We start from the raw sequence: 6,000 nt of genomic DNA on the forward strand, positions 1-6,000 counted from the left end.
CCTATATCTTATGCCCACAAGCTGTCATCCCCCACACACTTTTAAGGGAGTGCCTAAGGGTCTAGCCACCAGAATTCGACGCATCTGTTCGTCCCCTGCCTTATATCAGGAGCAAAGTGGTCTTCTTAAGTCCCACTTATGCAAAAGAGGCTACAATGCCCGCACCGAACAAACAGCTATTATTGATGAGATGGCGGAACATGACAGGCGAAACCTATTACGCTACAAGGAAAAAGACAATAGCGACAGGGTCCATCTGGTAACCACATACCATCCCGTCCTTAAGAACCTTAGCGGTATCCTTCAATAGAACCTACCAATTCTCCATTCAAACAAACGAATGGCAGAGGTCTTTAAGGAACCTCCATTGGCTGCATACAGACGCCCAAGGAATCTAAAGGACATGGTAGTAAAAACCAGATTGGACAACCCATTACCTAACGGGGGCTTTAAAACTTGCTCTGACAGGAGATGTCTTCTTTGTAAGCACAGCACTGGCACAGACAGTTTTAACAGCCCTGTTATAGGCCGCAGCTACAAAATACTAGGGAATTTGTCCTGTCATACTGACAACTGCATTTATCTCATCAGTTGCAAAGTTTGCTCCAAACTGTATATTGGTGAAACAGGAGCTCGAGATCTCCGTAGGAGAGTCAATAACCACCGTTCGACTATTAGGACCAAAAAACTCAATGAACCCGTTGGGGAACATTTCAACCTTGAAGGTCACAAATGGGAGGACATGACAGTAGTGGTGATTGACCATAACCCAAGATGGACAGATGCTCAGAGGAATAGCAAAGAAAAGTTATGGATGCACAGATTGAAGTCATTCCGCCCAAATGGTATTAACAAATTGAATGACTTCACCAGAATGAACGTAAATTAGACCCAATTCCTGATCATACTAAACAAAATTATTCTCTCAATTTAGTGTAAACTCTACAGTTAATTTGCGCCACCAACTCTCGAACAACCACATACTATGTATTGCTTATGTATTGCTTACGCCTTTGTTAATTATTTTTTCCCGATAATAAGTCCTTAAGTATTTCAAAATTTATAATTGATCACAATTCATATGTTTAAATATCCCTACTATATGATTTTTCTTTCATTATTCTTTATTAAGTAAAGTTACGCCACTTTGAGAGAATGAAACAATGTACGATTTACTGATTGTCGTAATTAATTAGCATAATTAATTCGTTCAATTATGTAAATCGCACTTCACCCGAGTATACCCGATAGACCGGACGCATTTCATAGCGGTCCGGATTTCTTTCTTTATTAGTGTTCTTAAAAATTTCAAATTCAATATGTAATTAAGTATGTAAATATCTAGTGTTTAGTAGTTTAGTAGTAGTGCTAGTTGTTTTTGCTTTTCTTTTTCCTGTGTTATTATGACGTTTTAACTTTTTTCTTTGTCCTGAGGAAGGGACAGGGCGTCCCGAAAATTTGACAATTTTTATTGTTCGTGTCGTTGGTCATTTTTAGTGCTTTATATAAATTTACATCCGTGACCTTGTATCTACTTGGTAGATCCGACATTTTGGATATACAGTGTTGTTGGTTTTTTAGTGCTATATATATATATATATATATATATATATATATATATATATATATATATATATATATATATATATATATATATATATATGAAAATTATTTTAAATAAATAAAAACACGGAGAACGAGTAAAACATAAGCGCTTTCATTTCTTCTTCATGATGTTTTACAATACTCATGGTAACGTCTATTATGACGTCATAATAACTTAACGTTAACAAGTCTTTGATTGATGTCATATTTTTCCCGTACTTTCACAGAACAATGCATTAACAAAGCATACAATAACAAAGCAATAAATGTGACTCAGTAACATAATTTACATGTAAAGAAACAATTCTTTTACATTAAACTATTTAATTTAGGTTTGAAAGTCCTTATAAAATGTCTTTCTTTATCACGTCTTTCGATTGTGTTAGAGTTGTGCAGTTTATAAAATGGAAAGACAGTAAAAGTTCTATTTCCGCACACGTCTAAGTGTTCACTGACTTTGAGTTTGCGATATTGCGGTACGTTTATTTGTTGTTTGTGTACTCTGATCCTCTCCCGTAAGGTACTTCCCGTCTCGCCGATATATAGTTCCCCGCAACCGGAACATGTTATAACGTATATAACATTTCTAGCTTGACATGACATGTTATTATTAACAGTAAACTGTTTCCCGTTAAAGTTGAAACTTTGTCCTTGTCGTATGTATGGGCAGGTACCACAACGCGAATCCTGGCACTTGGTCACATGAAATTCTGTCGTTTCTTTAAAAGAGGACTTTGTGAGAATTCGTCTGAGGTTCTTCGGCTGCCTCCTACTGTTTATGAATTTCCGATTTTTGAATATTTTAGACATAGTTTCGTCGGTTTTCAAAACGTCGTTGAGTTGGTAAACAATCGGTGCAACGTTTGTATTCTGGGGATTATGGGTCGTTACTAAAGGCAAGATCCTGGAATCCGTCTTGTTTTGTTGCACAGGGTTGAGGAGGTCCTCTCTGTTTAATTCCATGGCTTTTTTAATAGCATTATCAATAATTTTTTCGGGATAACTTTGTTTCCGTAGATACTCTTTAAGCTCTTGTAGTCTTTGTATTTTGGTTGTTTCCTTATTTACGATGGTGCATATTCTCCTTGCTAAATTATAAGGGATGGCTCTTTTCGTATGCCGTGGATGGCACGAATTAAAATGAAGATACTGATGCGTGTCTGTTGGCTTGTAATAGATATCTGTCAAAATGACATCGTTTTCCTTTACATATGCCACATTAACATTAGGATACTTAGAAGAAAAAATGTATAAGAAAGTGGAAGAGCAGTTCAACGAAGAGGTGAAACTTTATATTACTAACAACTGGAAAAGATATCTGGACGACTGTTTTATTGTTTGGAAATACAGTAACAACGAATTATCTACCTTTAAAACATTACTGAATGAACTGAATGAACTTAATCCTGATATAAGATTTACAGCGGAGGAAAGTACAGATAGAATTCCATTTCTGGATATCATGGTAATTAAGGAAAACGATGTCATTTTGACAGATATCTATTACAAGCCAACAGACACGCATCAGTATCTTCATTTTAATTCGTGCCATCCACGGCATACGAAAAGAGCCATCCCTTATAATTTAGCAAGGAGAATATGCACCATCGTAAATAAGGAAACAACCAAAATACAAAGACTACAAGAACTGAAAGAGTATCTACGGAAACAAAGTTATCCCGAAAAAAATATTAATAATGCTATTAAAAAAGCCATGGATTTAGACAGAGAGGACCTCCTCAACCCTGTGCAACAAAACAAGACGGATTCCAGGATCTTGCCTTTAGTAACGACCCATAATCCCCAGAATACAAACGTTGCACCGATTGTTTACCAACTCAACGACGTTTTGAAAACCGACGAAACTATGTCTAAAATATTCAAAAATCGGAAATTCATAAACAGTAGGAGGCAGCCGAAGAACCTCAGACGAATTCTCACAAAGTCCTCTTTTAAAGAAACGACAGAATTTCATGTGACCAAGTGCCAGGATTCGCGTTGTGGTACCTGCCCATACATACGACAAGGACAAAGTTTCAACTTTAACGGGAAACAGTTTACTGATAATAATAACATGTCATGTCAAACTAGAAATGTTATATACGTTATAACATGTTCCGGTTGCGGGGAACTATATATCGGCGAGACGGGAAGTACCTTACGGGAGAGGATCAGAGTACACAAACAACAAATAAACGTACCGCAATATCGCAAACTCAAAGTCAGTGAACACTTAGACGTGTGCGGAAATAGAACTTTTACTGTCTTTCCATTTTATAAACTGCACAACTCTAACACAATCGAAAGACGTGATAAAGAAAGACATTTTATAAGGACTTTCAAACCTAAATTAAATAGTTTAATGTAAAAGAATTGTTTCTTTACATGTAAATTATGTTACTGAGTCACATTTATTGCTTTGTTATTGTATGCTTTGTTAATGCATTGTTCTGTGAAAGTACGGGAAAAATATGACGTCAATCAAAGACTTGTTAACGTTAAGTTATTATGACGTCATAATAGACGTTACCATGAGTATTGTAAAACATCATGAAGAAGAAATGAAAGCGCTTATGTTTTACTCGTTCTCCGTGTTTTTATTTATTTAAAATAATTTTCATATTTATCACCGACCACTGTGATTTTTCTTGGATTTTATATATATATATATATATATATATATATATATATATATATATATATATATATATATATATATATATATATATATATACGAGTACCAGTGCATTATCTGTTCGAACTCCATTACAAACAGTTTTTAAAATGCCATATTTTTGTGTTCAGTAGCATCTAATGCAAGATCTTAATTTGTGATCATTGTTTCTTTAATGTGTAAGAAACACCGCGGAAAGAGGCTTCATAAATTTTCTTTACATATGAACGATATCTTAGGAAAATCAAAATACTGTTTCCTTGTTACTCTACATCATTTAGGAAGAATATAAATATTAAATATTTAATATTTAATAACATTAATACTCTTTGACGAATTCTTGGAACAGACTTTCATTAAAAATAAATCAATTAAAAGTGTTTCCTATCCACACTCATTAAAGTCATGATAAAAAAATAATACGCAAATTTCCCCCAAATCAGTTGATTTAAAAAAAGAGGGTTAAATCAATTTGTATCAATAAATCATTAAACTCCCGGGGCCCGTTCCATCAAAGACCGTACCCCCAGTCGAAGCATTACGCATTAAAGAGCTATATTTACCCCTGATTACATTTAAACCAAAATGTTAATATGGAACCGGCCATAGCTGCCTTATGTGGCTATTTCATGAGAAAAAGGTGCCTTATTATATTATGCTGTGGTTATTTTATATGAAGATGTGCTCTATTATATTATGCTGTTTTTTTTACATGAAGATGGTGCTCTATTACTATATGCTGTGGTTATTTCATATGAAGATGATTAATATGTTACTAATTTATAAGTTTTTTAATATTTACTTTGAAGATGGTCACTTTTAAAAAAATTTAAAGACTGATTTAAACAGTTATTTTCTCAAAATTTTGAAAGTATAAAAATTAAAATCTATTTAATACGCCACTGCTGGTTCCCGCTCTTTTTTTCTATGGACGCTTTGTTTTGGTCAGAATGGTGTATTTTGTGTATTATGTTTTTTTGTAGCTGTGTCTGAATAAAGTTGATACCATCATAAGAAATTACTAAAATTAGTACGTTTAAAAAATGCCATATTACTGTCTATAAAAAAAATTGAAGGTACGACAGTTGCAATTTTCGATAATACAGGGTGCCTGGCTTGGTTCACTCTTGATTTTAATCAATTTCTACCTTTTACCTACCGGTTTCGGGCAGAGTTTTGGGTGAAATCTATATTTAAAAATGATTAAATAACGTCAAATTTTTGAGGTTTGGGGAAAAATTTTGGTTTGTGGGGATTTGATTTTGTGGTTGGTATTTAAAATGTTTAGTAGTAATGTATATGGTATTTTACATTTCGTGATCGTCATGAATTTGAGGGTCTCTTTCTACCTCGAAAACAACGAAAATTAAACTCCCATGAAAATGATTTACAGTACTATCAAGAGTATCAAGAGGTGGGGTGAACACCCATTTGGGGATGTGTTTGATTGGAGTAATAATGTATTGAATATTTAAATGAATTTCTTGTGAGTAGAAAAGATCTGTCTTATAAGATATTTCTTATTGTCTAATAAAGATATTTCTTAGGCCACCATTTCTTAAGTTTTGACTATCCTGCATTCATACACATTGGATTGTTATTTTGTATGTATAAAGTATTATAATGAAGGATATGGAGAAGCGAACATCCCCTGTCGAGAGGTCAGAAACCTCGCCAAACTTGTTCTCTCTAGATATTCTGGATAATTTGTTGCGTTTGAT

The sequence above is a fragment of the Saccostrea cucullata genome, unplaced genomic scaffold, assembly GCF_032062105.1.
Source record: "Saccostrea cucullata isolate Sc308-1 unplaced genomic scaffold, CSIRO_AGI_Scuc_v1 ctg1507, whole genome shotgun sequence".
Lineage (NCBI taxonomy): Eukaryota > Metazoa > Mollusca > Bivalvia > Ostreida > Ostreidae > Saccostrea > Saccostrea cuccullata.